Source organism: Podarcis erhardii, assembly GCF_964252035.2.
Source record: "Podarcis erhardii genome assembly, chromosome: 2".
Classification (NCBI taxonomy): Eukaryota; Metazoa; Chordata; class Lepidosauria; order Squamata; family Lacertidae; genus Podarcis; species Podarcis erhardii.
In genome coordinates this window covers 36,753,887-36,772,770 of record NC_138498.1, presented here as the reverse complement: position 1 = coordinate 36,772,770, position 18,884 = coordinate 36,753,887, and the positions used below count along the sequence as shown (strand labels likewise).

Genomic DNA, 18,884 nt, shown 5'->3' with positions numbered 1-18,884 from the left:
GGCTCCTTGGCCTCAGCGATAGCAACACAAAGCCTCTGAAGCGCAAAGGGAGCGCTCCCTCTGCACTCCAGAGGCTACGCGTTGCTTTCGCTGAAGCCTGGAGAGCGAGAGGGGTCGGTGCGCACCGACCACTCTCACTCTCCAGGCTTCAGGGATAGCCGCCTGAAGCCTTTGGAGCACAGCGCAAGTTCCTGCTGTGCTCCAAAGGCTTGCGGATAGCTGCCTGAAGCCTGGAGAACGAGAGGGGTTGGTGCGCACCGATCCCTCTTGCTCTCCAGGCTTTGCTTCGCTGGAGAGGCGCTGCACAGTTTTTCCTTTCTGCGCAGCGCCCCTTCACAGTGAAGAACAGCACCTGGAAATTTTTGACGCTGCTAAACCTCAAGAATATCCAAGGCAGAGATTGTGATGATCTTACCTGTGAATGTAAATTATCAAACCAACTAGATGGAGACCACCAAAGTAACCATGAAAAACAATCACCTGTCTTGCGTCAATTCAGCTACAAATGGTTTTGGGACAAAAGTTGGTTGCTTTGCGGGGGTGGTAATTATAAATGGAGGTTTAACTGCAAGTTTTCTTGCCAACAGATTTTGTCAGTGCAAACTTTGAAATAGGGGGTTTCCAACGTGGTGCCCATGGGCATCATGGTGCCTGCTGACAGCTTTCCTGGAGTCCACCACGTGTTTTTAGAAAAAGAACAGGATTAGTGGCGAATTGTGCCCAGCATGACTTCAGATTGTTCATAGTACATTTGATTGACTGCAGGGGCATACGAAGGGGCAGCGGGGTGATGGTGCCCCGGGGTGCCATGCTGGGGGGAGAGTGACAGTACGGTCGCTGTACTAGCTGCCGCTTGTGCAGCGTCCATGTGGGCTGCCGCTCTTGCAGCAACTGTACAGGCAGCCCCTCTCGCAGCGACCATATGGGCCATACAGGCAGCTGCTCTCGCAGCGACTGTACAGGCTGCTGCTCACGTAGCGTCCGTACAGGCAGCCCCTCTCACAGCGGCCGTACAGGCTGTATGGGCAGCCGCTTTCCTGGCAACCATACGGGCTGCCGCACACGCGGCGTCCATACGGGCTGCCATGCATGCACAGTCCGTACAGGACATTGTGTGCTCACCCATCATCCATATTACCAGATTATAGCTGCCACAAAATCTATCGGCATGCCACCAGAACCAGGGAAGCCTTGCCAGTTGCAGCTCACACAGTTGAAGTGAAATAAAAGACAGAAGAGTAGATCGGGAAGAAAGTTCCCTAGACTGCAGGAAAAGATAACAGTAGCTCCAGCATCTGATTCAGTGCAGGCTGCTGAGCGGTTTGACTCCTTAAGATCACCAACTGACTATGAGACACCTGGAAAGCACTCAGCCTCAGATGACCTCCACTCCAAAAAGTGGGAAAGAGGATTTAACAGTGACCAATATTGATTCTTTTGATAGCAGCCCCATATTCTCAACACAAAGTGAGAAGTGTTTGGACAAATCACTGATTTGTACATCAGTTCCCCCATGGCACAACTGTACCTTCCCCACACTCAGTCTACAAACCATGGGACTTGTGGGTTCAGTTGGCAACATCTGTGTGTATGACTATGACATAAACACACTGAAAGGATCAAATTGGATAAATGATTGCATAATAGATGCCTTTCTTGCCTCCAGGGTGATCATGGCCAAAGAGCTAGGTCACGATGGAACCATTTTCCCACTTACCGTACTTGCCACTTCATGCAGATATGTCAAAGATTGCCAGTGCAAGTTCTGAAGAAGTGTTTGAGATTTGGAGTGCTAAGGAAAGATGTTTTGATTATTCCAGTAAATGACAAAGTCCACTGGATACTGATAGTAATCATTTTTAAAAAGAAAACCATGCTCTATCTAGATTCCAAACATGGATTGAACCACTCTGTGATTGATGCAATAACATGCTTCTTAGCATGTCTGTATGAGATGGATTCAAAATATCCCTATAGTTTTGCAGCTGGTCATTTTTTGCACCAACTGATATACCCAGGCAAGGTACAGTGGTGCCTCGCAAGACGAAATTAATTCGTTCCGCAAGTCTCTTCGTCTTGCGAGTTTTTCGTCTTGCGATGCACGGTTTTCCATAGGAATGCACTGAAAATCAATTAATGCGTTCCTATGGAAACCGCCTTCCCCCGACCTCTTCTGGCGGGCGGCATTTTAAAATCGCCCGGGACAGCGGAGGACTTCTCCGCTGTCCGGGCGATTTAAAAGCCCCTGGGAAGGCAAGCAGGGGGGACAAAGACTTTTGCCCCCCGCCTGCCTTCAGAAGAGGTCCAGGACAGGCTTCGCGGACCTCTCCGCAAGCAGCGGGAGCGCTCCTTGCGGAGAGTTGCCAGCGCGCCCAGGCTTCGCGGCCCCGCCGCCCGGCTTCGGGACATCGTTCCGATGCCAGGCAGCGGGGGGAGGCTTTCTCGCCCCGCCGCCCGGCATCGGGACGATGCCCCGAAGCCGGGCGGCGGGGGGAGGCTTTCCCGCCCCGAAGCCGGGCGGCGGGGGGAGGCTTTCCCGCCCCGAAGCTGGGCAGCGGTGGGAGGCGTTCCCGCCCCGCCGCTCGGCTTCGGGACGAGGCGTTCCCGCCTCGCCGCCCGGCATCGGGGCATCCTTCCGAAGCCCGGCGGCGGGAGGAGGTGTCCCCGCCCCGCCGCCAGGCTTCGGAGTAGGTCCGAGGACAGCGGGGAAGACGAGCTGCGCTTCCCCACTGTCCCGGAGATTTCCCTATGGGCTGTCGTCTTGCGAAGCAAGCCCATAGGGAAATTCGTCTTGCGAAGCGCCTCCAAAACGGAAAACCCTTTCGTCTAGCGGGTTTTCCGTCTTGCGAGGCGTTCGTCTTGCGGGGCACCACTGTAATTCTAGTGACTACGGTCCTTTCACATGTACCATTGCCCATCTGATTGCTTCTGCTGCCCAATTACAGTTCATACAAAAGGATATGGCTGCCATTAGACCCTGGATTGCAAAAGAAATAATACAGTACTGTGGGAAAACCTATTTTGAAGGACAAGACAAATATTTTCAAGTGTAAATTGATGCTGTTCCTCCCAAGAAGAGACAAATCTTGAACGAGAGTTACATTACTGTGTCTCGATCATGCCCAGAGGGATGGAAGGATACACTAACCTATTGCTCAGATATTTTACCTTCCTTGTTTGAAGGCTGCTGGTCACTATGTTTCTTGAAGGAAGGGTGCAGGAGGCCAGTGGTGACCTTACTATGGTTTACTGTGAAGGAAACTGCAAGGACTGGTACCACTGCTTTCGCATAGACATTGATTCAAAAGATCTTCCAGAGGTTTTCGTGTGTCCAGACTGTCAATCCACTGTGGCCAAATAGATTTTGAAACTGCGAACTGTCATATTCCACAGGTTGGTATAATACAGCAAAATCCAAACATATAGTTTTCATCATCATGGCAGGGATGGTCCTTTTCCATAGAATTCTTATTTATGGAGTTAGTTTTTATATCCTGCTTTTCTCTACTTGAAGGAGTCTCAAAGTGGCTAAAAATCTCCTTTCCCTTCCACCCCCACAACAGACACCTTGTGAGGTGAGTGGGGCTGAGAGACTTCAGAGAGAAGTGTGACTGGCCCAAGGTCACCAGCAGCCTGCATGTGGGGGAGCGGGGAAGCGAACCCAGCTCACCAGATTAGAGTCCACCGCTCTTAACCACTCCACCACACAAACGTATCTCTTAAAACTCTGGAGCAAGCTGTTCAGTTCAGCCTCATAGTGATACTGATTTGTGGAGGGAAGGTTGGTGATGAGCAAGATCTGTTCCCATTTCCCAACACAGAGACCATAGAGCAGTTTCTTTTGGGGGCTGAACCTGCAGAGTGTTTCTGTTCAGAATTTCTGTGGCAGAAATTGGCTAAGTGCCTTTATAAACATTCTGCTTCTCAAATCAAACCGCATCATGAAACTTTCAGGTGTAGCTGTTGGAGGTGGAGGGCAGAGAAGGTGCTAGTCCTTACCTCCCTCCTCCCAGCCCCATGATCAGTTGCCCAATGGGCTGAATTTCAGGGCATTTGTATGTAAAGGGCAAGCTTGTTCTTTACTTGTTTAGATTCTTTAAACTTGGGAACAGATATTTGGCTCCATGACCAAAATGACCAAAAGGGTCAGCTTCTAGAGGACTGGAAAGATCATGATTGTACTTCCCCTACCCTCAGCCCTAACCCTGTTGAGTATTTTTTGTTATGAGACTGAGTGTTTGGGGCTGATGCTGTAGCATTCTTGTCTGGGGGCTTGATGGAAAAACAGAAAAGTGGACTTGACTATGCTACCACTCAGTGGATTTGTAACTGGCTGACTGACCGAACCCAAAGGGTGCTCATCAATGGTTCCTCTTCATCCTGGAGAAGAGTGACTAGTGGGGTGCCACAGGGTTCTGTCTTGGGCCCGGTCTTATTCAACATCTTTATCAATGACTTGGATGATGGACTCAAGGGCATCCTGATCAAATTTGCAGATGACACCAAACTGGGAGGGGTGGCTAACACCCCAGAGGACAGGATCACACTTCAAAACGACCTTGACAGATTAGAGAACTGGGCCAAAACAAACAAGATGAATTTTAACAGGGAGAAATGTAAAGGATTGCACTTGGGCAAAAATAATGAGAGGCACAAATACAAGATGGGTGACACCTGGCTTGAGAGCAGTACATGTGAAAAGGATCTAGGAGTCTTGGTTGACCGCAAACTTGACATGAGCCAACAGTGTGACGCGGCAGCTAAAAAAGCCAATGCAATTCTGGGCTGCATCAATAGGAGTATAGCATCTAGATCAAGGGAAGTAATAGTGCCACTGTATTCTGCTCTGGTCAGACCTCACCTGGAGTACTGTGTCCAGTTCTGGGCACCACAGTTTAAGAAGGACACTGACAAACTGGAACGTGTCCAGAGGAGGGCAACCAAAATGGTCAAAGGCCTGGAAACGATGCCTTATGAGGAACGGCTAAGGGAGCTGGGCATGTTTAGCCTGGAGAAGAGGAGGTTAAGGGGTGATATGATAGCCATGTTCAAATATATAAAAGGAAGTCACATAGAGGAGGGAGAAAGGTTGTTTTCTGCTGCTCCAGAGAAGCGGACACGGAGCAATGGTTCCAAACTACAAGAAAAAAGATTCCACCTAAACATTAGGAAGAACTTCCTGACAGTAAGAGCTGTTCAACAGTGGAATTTGCTGCCAAGGAGTGTGGTGGAGTCTCCTTCTTTGGAGGTCTTTAAGCAGAGGCTTGACAACCATATGTCAGGAGTGCTCTGATGGTGTTCCTGCTTGGCAGGGGGTTGGACTCGATGGCCCTTGTAGTCTCTTCCAACTCTATGATTCTATGATTCTATTCTATGATCAGTAATTTTTACGGTAATTACAATCCTGCTTTCCCTTGTACCAGCTTACCTTGACTTCAGTAAGGCCTTTGAAAAGGTCCCCCATGATATTATTGCAAAAACACTAGTAATATGTGGGCTAGACAAAGCTACTGTTAGGTGGATTTGTAATTGGTTGACGGGCTGAACCCAAAGAGTGCTCATCAGTGGCTCACCTTCATCCTGGAAAAAAATGACTATTGGGGTTCCACAAGGTTCTGTCCTGGGCCTGGTGCTATTCAATATTTTTATAAATGATTTGGATGATGGAATAGAGGGCGTGCTAATCAAATTTGCAAATGACTGCAAACTGGGAGGGGTTGCTAATACACCAGCGGACAGGGTCAGAATTCAAAATGACCTGAATAGCCTAGAGAGCTGGGCCAAAACCAACTATATGGAGTTCCATAGGGAGAAATGTAAGGTACTACACCTGGATAGAAAAAATGAAATGCACAGGTGGGGGACCCTTGGCTTGACAACAGTACCAGTGAAAGGGATCTGGGAGTCTTGGTCGACCACAAGCTGAATATGAGTCAACAGTGTGATGTGGCAGCTAAGAACACCAATGCAATTTTGGGCTGCATCAATAGGAGTATAGTGTCTAGATCAAGTGAAGGAATGCCACCACACTATTCTGGTTGGTCAGACCACACCTGAAATACTGTGTCCAGTTGAAGAAGGATATTGTCAAGTTGGAGCATGTCCAGAGGAGGGTGACCAAAATGTAAAAGGTCTGGAATCCAAGCCCTATGAGGAGAGACTTAGGGAGCTGGATTTGTTTAATCTAGAGAAGAGAAGATTAAGGAGTGACATGATAGCCATGTTTAAATATTTGAAGGGATGTCATGTTGAAGAGGGAGCAAGCTTGTTTTCTGCTGTTCTAGAGACTAGGATGCAGAATAATGGATTCAAACTATGGGAAAAGAGATTCCACCTGAGCACGGTAATCCAGTCAGGGAAAAAGGGAGGCATACTATGTTTAGGGCACCGTTTCCAGCCCCTTCCCCTTTTCGGGGTGAGCATAGTGGATCCTAAAAGGGGCTGCTCAGTCATGGATACAGCTGCTGAGCTGCTCAACTGCCTCATTCCTTGAGTCAGAATGACTGAATCTGTATCCACCGCCCATGTGTCAGTTCATGACTAGGGGCTTCACATTCCTGCCCCCGTGGCCATTTAGTGATCGCCATGGGGGGACGGTTTGGGGGGGTTGGGTTGGGTTTTTGGAAGATGTCTGTGCGTGAATTTGTTTTATGTGTGTAGATCAGTGCACGCTGACCAACGCACAGCCTTCGCAGTAGTGCTCTGTTCTGATGGCATGAGTAGTCACGACGAACTGGTGGATCCTATCTGCTGCAGCCTTCACCCGCCTTCAGAGCCGTTGTAACACACTGCTTGTTATCACCTGCCTGTTCTGCCGTTGAGGACTTCTTGGATCATTCTTTGTCTAGCTCCTTCCCTGTTATGTACTAAGCTTGGATCCTAGAACAATAGGCAAGTAGGATCCTAGAATGCAAGAACTGAATGGCTTGCAGGAAAAGACCAATCAGGCTCCAGGAGGGAAGCAGAATCAGCCAGTCAGACGGGACTCATTGTGTAAATAATGTATATAAAAGCCTCAGGTTTGGGGGGAAATTCAGTCACTGTTTTACAAGCTGCAATAAAGAGCATGAAATCACTACAGGACTCTGAGCATATTTAATTTTCTTTTACCAGGCTGTGCCCCTGGACATGATGTGTGATTTGACGGTGAGTTTGGGTTGGCCCAATGGAAAATGCGTGAGGATCCATGAGGATCCATGCTTCGAAACCACGTTTTTGGGCCACAGTATGGCCAGGAACCCATGGATCTGAGTTTTTTTTGCGGTGCAAGCTGTGCCCCATGGCATGAAGTGTGATTTGACAGTGATTTAGGGGTGGCCCAGTGCAAAAGTGTGAGGATCCACGAGGATCCGTACTTCAAAACCAAGTTTTTGGGCCACGGTATTGCCAGAAACCCGTGGAACCGTGATTTTTGTGGTGCAGGTTGTGCCCCTGGCTATGACGTGTGATCTGACAGTGAATTTGGGTTGGCCCAATGTGAAAAGTGTGAGGATCCATGAGGATCCGTGATTCAAAACCACGTTTTTGGACCACGGAGTAGCCAGGAAGCCGTGGATCCGTGATTTTCATGGTGCAGGCTGTGCCCCTGCACATGATGTGCGATTTAACGGGGCGTTTGGGTTGGCCCAATGTGAAAAGTGAGAGGATCCATGAGGATCCATGCTTCGGAACCACGTTTTTGGGCCACAGTATGGCCAGGAAGCCGTGGATCCGTGATTTTTGTGGTGCAGGTTGTGCCCCTGGCTATGACGTGTGATCTGACGGTGAATTTGGGCTGGCCCAATGTGAAAAGCATAAGGATCCATGAGGATCCGTGATTCAAAACCACGTTTTTGGGCCATGGTGTTGCCAGGAAGCCGTGGATCCGTGATTTTTGTGGTGCAAGCTGTGCCCCTGGACATGATGTGTGATTTGACAGGGAGTTTGGGCTGATCTAGTGCAAAAAGCATGAGGATCCATGAGGATCCATGCTTCGGAACCACGTTTTTGGGCCACAGTATGGCCAGGAAGCCGTGGATCCGTGATTTTTGTGGTGCAGGTTGTGCCCCTGGCTATGACGTGTGATCTGACGGTGAATTTGGGCTGGCCCAATGCGAAAAGCATAAGGATCCATGAGGATCCGTACTTCGAAACCACGTTTTTGGGCCATGGTGTTGCCAGGAAGCCGTGGATCCGTGATTTTTGTGGTGCAGGCTGCGCCCCTGGCCATGATGTGTGATTTGACGGTGAGCTTGGGTTGGCCCAATGCAAAAAGCATGAGGATCCATGAGGATCCATGCTTCAAAACCACGTTTTTGGGCCACGGTATGGCCAGGAAGCCACGGATCCGTGATTTTTGTGGTGGATGCTGTGCCCCTGGCCATGATATGTGATTTGACAGTGAGTTTGGGTTGGCCCAATGCGAAAAGCGTGAGGATCCATGAGGATCCGTGATTCAAAACCACGTTTTAGGGCCACGGCATGGCCAGGCAGGCGTGGATCCGAGTTTTTTGTGGTGGATGCTGTGCCCCTGGCCATGATGTTTGATCTGATGGTGACTTTGGGCTGGTCTTGTGCAAAAACCGTGAGGATCCATGAGGATCCATGCTTCGGAACCACGTTTTTGGGCCACGGTATGGCCAGGAAGCCGTGGATCCGAGTTTTTTGTGGTGCAGGATGTGCCCCTGGACATGATGTGTGATCTGACGGTGAATTTGGGCTGGCCCAATGCGAAAAGCATAAGGATCCATGAGGATCCGTACTTCGAAACCACGTTTTTGGGCCATGGTGTTGCCAGGAAGACGTGGATCCGAGTTTTTTGTGGTGCAGGCTGTGCCCCTGGCTATGACGTGTGATCTGACGGTTAGTTTGGGTTGCCCAATGCGAAAAGCGTGAGGATCCATGAGGATCCGTGATTCAAAACCACGTTTTTGGGCCACGGCATGGCCAGGCAGGCGTGGATCCGAGTTTTTTGTGGTGGATGCTGTGCCCCTGGCCATGATGTTTGATCTGATGGTGACTTTGGGCTGGTCTTGTCCAAAAACCGTGAGGATCCATGAGGATCCATGCTTCGGAACCACGTTTTTGGGCCACGGTATGGCCAGGAAGCCGTGGATCCGTGATTTTTGTGGTGCAGGTTGTGCCCCTGGCTATGACGTGTGATCTGACGGTGAATTTGGGCTGGCCCAATGCGAAAAGCATAAGGATCCATGAGGATCCGTACTTCGAAACCACGTTTTTGGGCCATGGTGTTGCCAGGAAGCCGTGGATCCGTGATTTTTGTGGTGCAGGCTGCGCCCCTGGACATGATGTGTGATTTGATGGTGAGTTTGGGCTGATCTGGTGCAAAAAGCGTGAGGATCCATGAGGATCCGTGTTTCAAAACCACGTTTTTGGGCCACGGTATGGCCAGGAAGCCGTGGATCCGAGTTTTTTGTGGTGCAGGCTGTGCCCCTGGCTATGACGTGTGATCTGACGGTGAGTTTGGGTTGGCCCAATGCGAAAAGCGTGAGGATCCATGAGGATCCGTGATTCAAAACCACGTTTTTGGGCCACGGCATGGCCAGGCAGGCGTGGATCCGAGTTTTTTGTGGTGTAGGCTGTGCCCCTGGCTATGGTATGTGATTTGAGGGTGAGTTTGGGTTGGCCTAATGCGAAAAGCGTGAGGATCCATGAGGATCCGTGCTTCAAAACCACGTTTTTGGGCCACGGTATGGCCAGGAAGCCGTGGCTCCGTGATTTTTGTGGTGGATGCTGTGCCCCTGGCCATGATGTTTGAACTGATGGTGACTTTGGGCTGGTCTTGTGCAAAAATCATGAGGATCCATGAGGATCCGTGTTTTTTAAACATGTTTTTGCGCCCCTGCAGCCCCACGAAATAGTGGATGCGTGATTTTTTTGATGCTGTCTACAGAGTAAGACATAGTCTACAGTATCATGGTGGTTTTATTTAATTTGAATGAAAAAATCATATGAATTCATGAGGATCCGTCTAGATCCGCCTTTTACATTTTCCCCCCCAAATTCACCATCAGATCACATGTCTGTGGCCACAGCATGAAGCACAAAAATGATACATCATTAATATTCACTGCCCACGGCGGCAGCCAATCGGCTGCCGCAAAGGGCGGGCCCTCACAGGTTCACTGAATAAAGTATTTTATAATTTTTCATATTTCTGTTTACTTACTATTTCATAATAAAGTAATTATAAAATACTTTATTTGTGTTTATTTGATTCCTATTAAAGAGAGTTACTTTATATATAGTCAATATAGGCACAGAGTTAATTTTTTAAACATTTTCTAATGGTGGTGTGCCTCGAGATTTTTTTCATGAAACAAGTGTGCCTTTGCCCAAAAAAGGTTGGGAAACACTGATATACACAGCCTTATTTTGGAGAAAGCTACTGCCCCCTTGAGGAAGATGCCTGCAAGTTGAGGTAGCTAGCTGGGCATTAAGATGTCATGTGAGAATGAAATTGCCTGCAGTGCTGATAAAGAACAAAGCTTAATGGAACTGAAAAAAATATGGGGCTGTTGCATCTTTCAACAGGATGTGATCTTGTGCGCATCTGGAGGAAGGCAGATGTTCAAAAGAGGCCATGCCTAAAATCTTTCTAGTCTTGTTTATCATTTGTGGTCCTATAAATAACTTTCTCTCCCATTTTTTATTGGAAGATCAGAAATGACAAGTTACAAGGATTCTTTAATTACAGCATCTTACGCACAAGGAAAGCAAGAGGAGAGGGCTCTGGTACATGGTGAAATAACACTAGGATATTTTAATGATAGCATTTGCAGCTATTGTAGCATGCGGGCACAGAGGCTTCTCTGTTCAAAATGCCGAAGGATCTAGATGCGAAGGCAACTGCTGTGAGCTGACAAGCTGAGAGCACAGCAATTCGTGCTGGCTACAAGGGTTATCATTGCTTGTTGCCCTAAAGCTCCAATCAGTGTGGGATGCCTGGCTGCATTAGAACAAGTTATTAAACATGTGGTTTCCTCCTTCAAGGCAGCTGGTAAATCTGGGCAGCTGATCCCATCAGCTTTTTTTTTAAAAAAAATGATATAGGGTTTATTTTTTTTATTTTAAAAACCCTCTAAAACAGATCAGCAGGTACAAGGAGTTGAGATTTTCATGCCACTGTGGAATAAATAAACACATGAAGGAATAACAGGGATGGAATGAATCTCTCAGATCAGGCAGTTCATGCATGAATGTCACACCTCCCAAAAATATGGACAAAAGGATGAAAAGGGGCATTTCTTTTAAGTAAGCCATGTGACACAACTTAAGAGGAGAGGCTCTGGAATTTTTTGCTGGAAATCCACTCAAGTCTAAACCCTGTAATTGCAAAATCCCCACTCTGTGATTGGAGATTATGCAAATTTAACATTTGTACAAATTCACTTAGTTGACCTGCTTCTAGGGTAAGGGTCTGAAAATTGTTTCAGTCCAGTCCCTTGATCTCAGAGTTCTCTCTGCTTCCATTCAAGACCTATCAACATGTCTTCATATTCCCCCTGCCCTCAGAATCCTTGGGGGACAGAACCATACTTTAAACAAAATCCTAGATTGCAAGCTCTCTCTTACATCAGCTAGATTCTGCATTAAATGCCATATTGTGCTATATTGATCCCATGGAAGTGAATTAGCAGAGTCTTCTCATAAGAGGTACCGGTAAACAATATTTTCAATGCAACTTCTGGATAATTTAACTGCTTGTCAGTAGGAATCAAAGCAGCAAAGACCCCAACGCCTATAGGTGTGTATTTTTAGCCTATTCTGAAAAATAACTTCCTTTGGAAATGAGGCAAAGCGGAGACTGTGGTGTCTTTATGATATATGGTTTATTTACACATATATGCAACTTGAGCCTACAATGGAGACATTCCCAGTATTGCACTCCAAGAGGGTCTCTTGATTCTCCCATGGGCTCAGCAGCCTTGGATCTAAAACAGAAATCAGTCATGCTCTCTGTCTCCTTTTTACAGCTTGTCACAGTTTTCTTGCCAGCACATCACTGCCAACCACCATCCTAAATACTCTGGCCTTTTGTCTCATGCTAACTACCTCTATACAGGAAGGAGGGGCTCACACCCCTCAGCTGTCCAGCACAGGGTAACTACTTTGTTAATCGCCCATCTCCCTGCCTCTTTGCTTGCGTAACAACTCAGCCATTCTCAGAATTTGTTTTCCTAACGACTCATACTCTGTGATCACCAGGGTAGCCTGGCTTGTATTTTTAGCATAAGCCCTGAATCCAGTGATTCAGTGCTTGACACAGTTTAACTCCCCAAACCTTGGTTAATTCTAACTTTTATTGGACCCAGGAATTTAGGGTGTCTCAGACCCCACAAACTCATAATTTTTTTTAGGGCTTATCCACACCTCTGCTTGTCCTGTTGCTTAGTGCAGGGAAACCTACAGTTTAATGCCAAATTGGAACAAACAGCAATCGGGTTTTCTGCAGATTGCTGTTTGTTCCAATTTAGCACTAAAGAGTAGGTTTTCCAGAGGAAAGTGCAAAGGCAAAACTGCTCAGATCCATGCCTAGAAAATCCTTCTTAAAAGGATGTAAAATTAGAGCGTAAAACACATCTCAGTGAAGCAGCGTTTATACTTGGAGTCCAGCAGGTGGCATCATTAAAAGAAACGCAACAGAATAACAGGCATCTGATCACACTTTCCTGTAACGGAAACTTTTGCCACGGTGCTGTGGCTTTCCCAGCCAAGTGAGATGGTTTCTTGGCACAGGGCAGGTGGAAGTATGGGCAATCCCTTAAACCAGGAGAGCTAGGCATATATCTCTGTTCAGACATCATGGTCACTAGGTGGCCTGGGACCAGGCACTATTGCCTAGCCTATTCTACTTAGCAAGGCTTTTGTGAGGACGAAATGGAAAACACGTACACCACCTAAGATAAATGGTAAGTTCCTACTATGGACTAAAGCTCAAAATGTACATAGAATGCTTTTTCATCCTCAGTAGCATATTAAAGAAAGGATCAGGGGAACCTTCTCTTGACAGGAGCAGATCCAGGACAAGCCATCCATCTTATTGCTTGCAGTCACCTTTCTTATTGGATGTTAAGCAGCTACTAACCGGTTTTAGGCATCATTTCTCTATGGATCTTGGTTTCCCTTTTGTCATGGCATTTGGTACCAAGGTCTTTCTACATTTGGCATCCTGTTCAAAAAAACCAACAATTGTTTCACAAGTCAGATTGAACTTTGTGAATTTCAGACGCTCAGATTTTGCACTTGAAATTTAGCTTTGAGGGATCCTTTAAAACCCTTACATCTCAAGCATTGTTGATGACATTTTCCTTCAAAAAGATCGCTTTAAGCTGCCACCTTCAGGGAAATGACAGTACAGTGGTACCTCGGGTTAAGAACTTAATTCGTTCCGGAGGTCCGTTCTTAACCTGAAACTGTTCTTAACCTGAGATACCATTTTAGCTAATGGGGCCTCCCGTTGCCTCTACGCTGCCACCGTGCCATTTCTGTTCTCATCCTGAATCAAAATTCTTAACTCGAGGTACTATTTCTGGGTTAGCAGCAGTGGCGTAGCGTGGGTTGTCAGCACCCGGGGCAAGGCAAGTAATTTGCGCCCCCTAACCCGTGGATTTGCGCCCCCTAACCCGTGGATTTGCCCTAACCCCAGATGTTGCGCCCGGTGCGGCCGGCCCCCCCTGCACCCCCCACGCTATGCCACTGGTTAGCAGAGTCTGTAACCTGAAGAATCTGTAACCCGAGGTACCATTGTACTTAACAGAGCAGGAGGTGCTGAGCCTGTATCTATGGCCCTGCAGCAGTGGGTCTTTCTGAAACTCCATATTTGAAAGCTAAGATAATATCACTTCATTAAGAACATAACAAGAGCATGCTAGATCAGGTCAATGGCCCATCTAGTCCCACATCCTATTCTCACAGGGGCTGAAACAGGGAGAAACCAGCAGGCGGGATTCGAGCACAAGTGGCTCCCACCAACTGATATTCAAAAGCATTGTTGCCTCCAACTGTGGAGGCAAAGCATAGGCATTATGTTTAGTACCATCAATGACACTCTCTCCCCCAAGGATTTGCCTAACCCTCTTTTAAAGCATCTAAGTTGGTGGCTATCACTGTTGCCTGTGGGAGGCAGTTTCCTGGTTTAACTATACACTTAATTCTTTTCCACCAAAGTAACTTTAATTAGAAGAATTCTGACTTCATAATTTACTTCTGTAGTATTTTCTCCTTCATTCAGCTTATTAATTGGCATCAAGGAGGCTTTTCTACTTTTTTGACTGACTATTCTTTCTCAGTGGTGCCTCAGATCTGATGCCAGTAATTTTTTTGCTCTAGTTTCACCATGTAATCTTATTATGGCTTAAGAGTCATTTTCAGGTCAGAAGAATCAGAACATTAAACAAGTTAAGTCCATACAAGTATTCATAAATACTGGACTTAAAAGAAGCCTCAGTTGTGAGCATTCGGATAACTCTGTAAGACAGTGCAATGAGGAGCAAATAAAAAACTAAGGGGGTCTGTATCAGTGATCTACTTGTTCAAATGATCTGACAACTTGACGTCCTTTTTCTAAAAACAGGCCACAAAATATGCTTTAAAACAAAATGTAACTGAATTCTCAATGTACTGCATTTCCAGTCAGTAAAGTTTCATAGCCTTCATGCTATGCATTCCTTTTCTAATTTAATAGCCCACATTCTCTCCTCTGTGCTTTTATGAAGCAATAATTGTCAAGTATGCAGTGGCTCTATCTACAATTTTTGTCACAGATTTAGGCCACATATTAATGGCATTTGCCTAGCTTTCTTAAGCTGTGACCAGAAGTAGCTTTGCAAGAGATAAAGAGTTGATTCTCCACAATTTGGATAAAAGGTATGTTCTCATTCTCTTTTGGATTCTTTTGTGGTGTGCTTTTAATTTTTCAGAATATTTGATGTCTTTAAAAGAAAGAGAGAGAAAAGAAAATGTTTCCTGGCTCTGTCTGTTAAAAAGTTTAAAGACATTTAATAATAATGGGCTGTATTATTGTTGTGCTAGCAGGAGCCAGCACAAGTCCTCCCCTGTGTCCCTCAAATTGGTTCTGTGGGGTCGGGAGAACCCCCAGGAGAGCACATGGAAGGAATATAGTTCCATTGGGGAAGTTGAAATGCTTGCACCAATGGATTGAACATCTTAATAAAACACTGAATTCCACCAATAATATGAATAGTAATGTTACGCCTTAGTTCCATTACAGTCTATGCAATATCCCCCCCCCCCCGCCCTTGACATATTTTATTTAAATATAGTACTTAAAAGACAGAAAAAGCACCAGACCTTCCTTTGGCCGTCCCACTGCAAATGCAACTTGTCAAATGACTATGATATGCAATTAAAGGAAAGTAAAATGGTTGACCCTGCTTTATTAATTCAAACTCGTATTTAGGTTTATAGAAAAAACGTTGTATTGCACGAGTATAGAGAGAGCACATTTTCTTATAATTTGAAAAAATAAGAAGAATTCAAACAGTCCATTAGTGTTTTTAGTTATCTAATGACAGATTGCTTTCCTCCCGGAGAGCAACTTTGCTGGAACCACCAAGAGGCAGGCCCTGCCTCACCTCCCTGACTCCTGATCCTTAGAAGGAAGAACTGTTCCTGCTCTCTCTGACATCTTTGCCTTCTGGCACAAACATGAATGTGTTTTAGATTCTTTTGAAATGTTAGCTGTTTTTTGGGGGGCTTGAATTATCCTTTGTAAGCCAGCTTGGAGGCCTTTTTTGGCCAAAAAGCAGCATAGAAGTAAACTTCAACAGAACATAACTGTAATATAGCATGGTAGGAAAATGGTACAATGGTTGTTAGGTATGTTTCATACAGCTATCTCTAGGTTTCCATTCAGTTAATGCATACACTTTATTTGTTCAGAAACAGGCCCAGTGTCAGCACCTGGAATAGCTGACCTATCCTTAAAAAAAAAAAAAAATTGGCGCAGCATTCAACTGCCCCAAGCTAGTGGGTCTAGCTACCATTTACATTTCCCACAATCCTGACATTTATTTATTTATTATGTTTATATACCACTCTTTGTTCAAAATGAGCCCAGGATGGTGAACAGCATGGTAATACAGTATACAACACATAGGGTAGGCCAAGGGTGCTGAGAAATTTAAATGTTGGCTACATCCAAGTTCTCAGTGTTATTCGATAAAACTGTTGCCGGGTTAAGCCTGGCCTCATAAAAGCAGAGAGAAAATACAGGTGATACTTTCCACTAGAAATGAAGCTTGCTGAAGCACCTGGCAAGCATTTAATGGACTTGCACAACATGCTACAAAGTAATGGTAACACAAGATATACATACTGGTGAGGCCTTTCCTACAGAAGATACTGGTTATTGACTCTGGATCAAATTCTTGGCTGAGCCAGGACAATTTCCTACCTGCAGGTCTTCATGGATGCATTTGATGATGAACAGAATACTGTATTACATAGGTTTTCCAACAGCTCTCGCCACTTACCCCTGTTGAGATTTGAAGATGGGATAAAATAGCTAAACAGGATTCCTGTGTGCCTAACACTAAAGTGGATTGCTGTCCTGGCTAGCCAACTCATTGGCCTCAATTCCAACACGCCCAAGAAGAAAGATTAAGGAGACATTATCTGATAACTCTGGGTTATTTTACATACCAAGAAACAGAGTATGCACCGAAAAGATTCCATGGGCTATATTTCAGGACATGTGCAATCAGTAAACAAGTAGCAAGCAGGCAATGAAATGAAATGAATAGTTTGTACCTGATTTCCCAGATGCATCGGACATTTACAACAATAGACATTATAGTGTTTGATTTTTAAATGCTTTTTATTTGGGGCTAAGTGGAAATATATCAGGTCTGATATGTAATCACCTTTGCTTGAAACAATGGTTAAACATAAGACTTTAGGATGACCTCTGTCCTGCCTATCATGTAGCAGTCAAACATTGTTCTCACTAAGTGAGATCTTCTTGTCTAATTTTGGGAAGGGGAAAATAAATCTGGTTGCTTTCAAGCCAGTTCCCACTATCCCTGTGCTCTTACATTAGGTTTTTGGGTTTATGGATGACCCTTTGGGTATTCTTTGTTTGCTAGCTCTTTAAAGTGTTAGATAATGGAATGCTACTTAAGATGTAAATAAATGTTAAAATGTCCCATGTATAAATTATGATTACATGCTGACAAATCTCAGAGACTTATGTTTAAATTGCCATTTGCAAAACAATATTACAAAGATCCCATTATACTAAAACTACACCCATTAATGACCTTATTTGTATTTTTTGTTTAGAAGGAAGCAGCATCTCAATTAAAGTAGCAGTAATCTTATCTAACTTTTGGCTGTATTGCATTGCCCCTTTATAGAATTACTGATTTAGGGCACATACTCATAATCATATATTATTTAGATTGCATCAAATATGCACTAGGCATTGTACAGAAATAATATACAGGACACACAATACCCTATCTTTGCAATTCAGAATAACGGCCTCTGAACTAAAACTGCCTGGTTTTGTCGAGCAATCATTAATGCCATTTCAAGTTACATCCTATTGCTGGGAATGCAATGAAGGCTGGAGCAGCAGTTTATTATGATGGTTACATTGTGTTGAGACACCCAAGCATGGATTAGTTAAGAGCTGACTAAGGTCAATGTAGTCTCCTTCTGAAAAGAATAGATTAAAAGTTGCTGTTCAGGTCTTTTATTGAACAGCTGTTATTGTGAGGGCCCCAGGGCCCTCCTAGTAGTTAAAAACTACAGGAATGTGGGTGGCACTGTGGTCTAAACCACTGAGCCCCTTGGGCTTGCTGATCGGGAAGGTCGGCAGTTCGAATCCACGTGACACAGTGAGCTCCCATTGATGTTCACAGCTTCTGCCAACATAGCTGTTCGAAAGCAAAGCAGGGCAAGTAGATAAATAGGTATCGCTGCACCGGGAAGGTAAACGGCATTTCCATGTGCTCTGGCTTGTGTCACGGTGTTCCGTTGCACCAGAACTGGTTTAGTCATGCTGTCCACACGACCTGGAAAGCTGTCTGTGGACAAACGCCGGCTCCCTCGGCCTGAAAGCGAGATGAGTGCCACAACCCCAGTCGCCTTTGAGTGGACTTAATCGTCCAGGGGTCCTTTACCTCTTCACCTACCTAGTTAAAAACCCTGCGATGGAAGGTTATAAATTAAAAGCAGAAACAGTGCTAGATTGTTCAACATCAGCCAAACACCACCATGGAGCTGTAATCCCCACTATGAAGCAGAGTTACTGAAGAGGAAGCAAAAGGAACATCTCCACAGTGATCCAAGCTCAGCAATTTTAGACCCTTGGCTTAATGGTTTTGCAGAAAGGAGGAAGTGGGGCTTCTCCTTAGATTGCAGTACGTTCAGTATGTGGTTTGCCAGCCCTGCTCATTCTTGTTAACAGGGGCCCTGGACTTCTTCCTCCAAGTATTACTATTATATATTGAGTTATACCCCTGACTTTTTCCTCTGATGGGACTCAAGGCGGTTAAACGGTATAGCAGACCCTTCCCTTCTATACTCTTTGTATAGAAGTTGTTAACGAACAACTCCCTCTCGCCTCTAGGTTTCTTATTAAGTCATTCCCCCCCTCTCTTGAAGTCTTATAGCGCAATCTATGCATGTACAGTATACTCTGGCGTAAGTTCCACCGAGTTCAAGTTCCACGTGGGTCTTCTTATTACCACGTAAGCAAGCGCAGGACTGCAGCCCCAGAGACTGAAGCGTAACTTTTCTCTGCACTCCTCCTCCTCCTCTGTCGCTTTCTGCTCGCGACCTCTCCGGCCCTACTCGACAATGGCTCCGCCCACTTCCATTCTAGAACTTCCCACTTGGCCGTTGGTCGGACTCTC

At 45.7% G+C, this 18,884-nt stretch overlaps 1 long non-coding RNA gene across 1 annotated transcript; it reads right to left on the bottom strand.

Moving 5' to 3' along the window:
• Positions 1-11,812: 11,812 nt before the first annotated feature.
• Positions 11,813-18,830, bottom strand: LOC309335728. Its single transcript, XR_014153677.1, has 4 exons — positions 18,660-18,830; positions 16,418-16,498; positions 13,000-13,171; positions 11,813-11,933 (listed from the first exon to the last, which is right to left on the bottom strand). It is a non-coding gene; the product is annotated as an uncharacterized lncRNA (long non-coding RNA).
• Between the last annotated feature and the right edge of the window lie 54 nt (positions 18,831-18,884).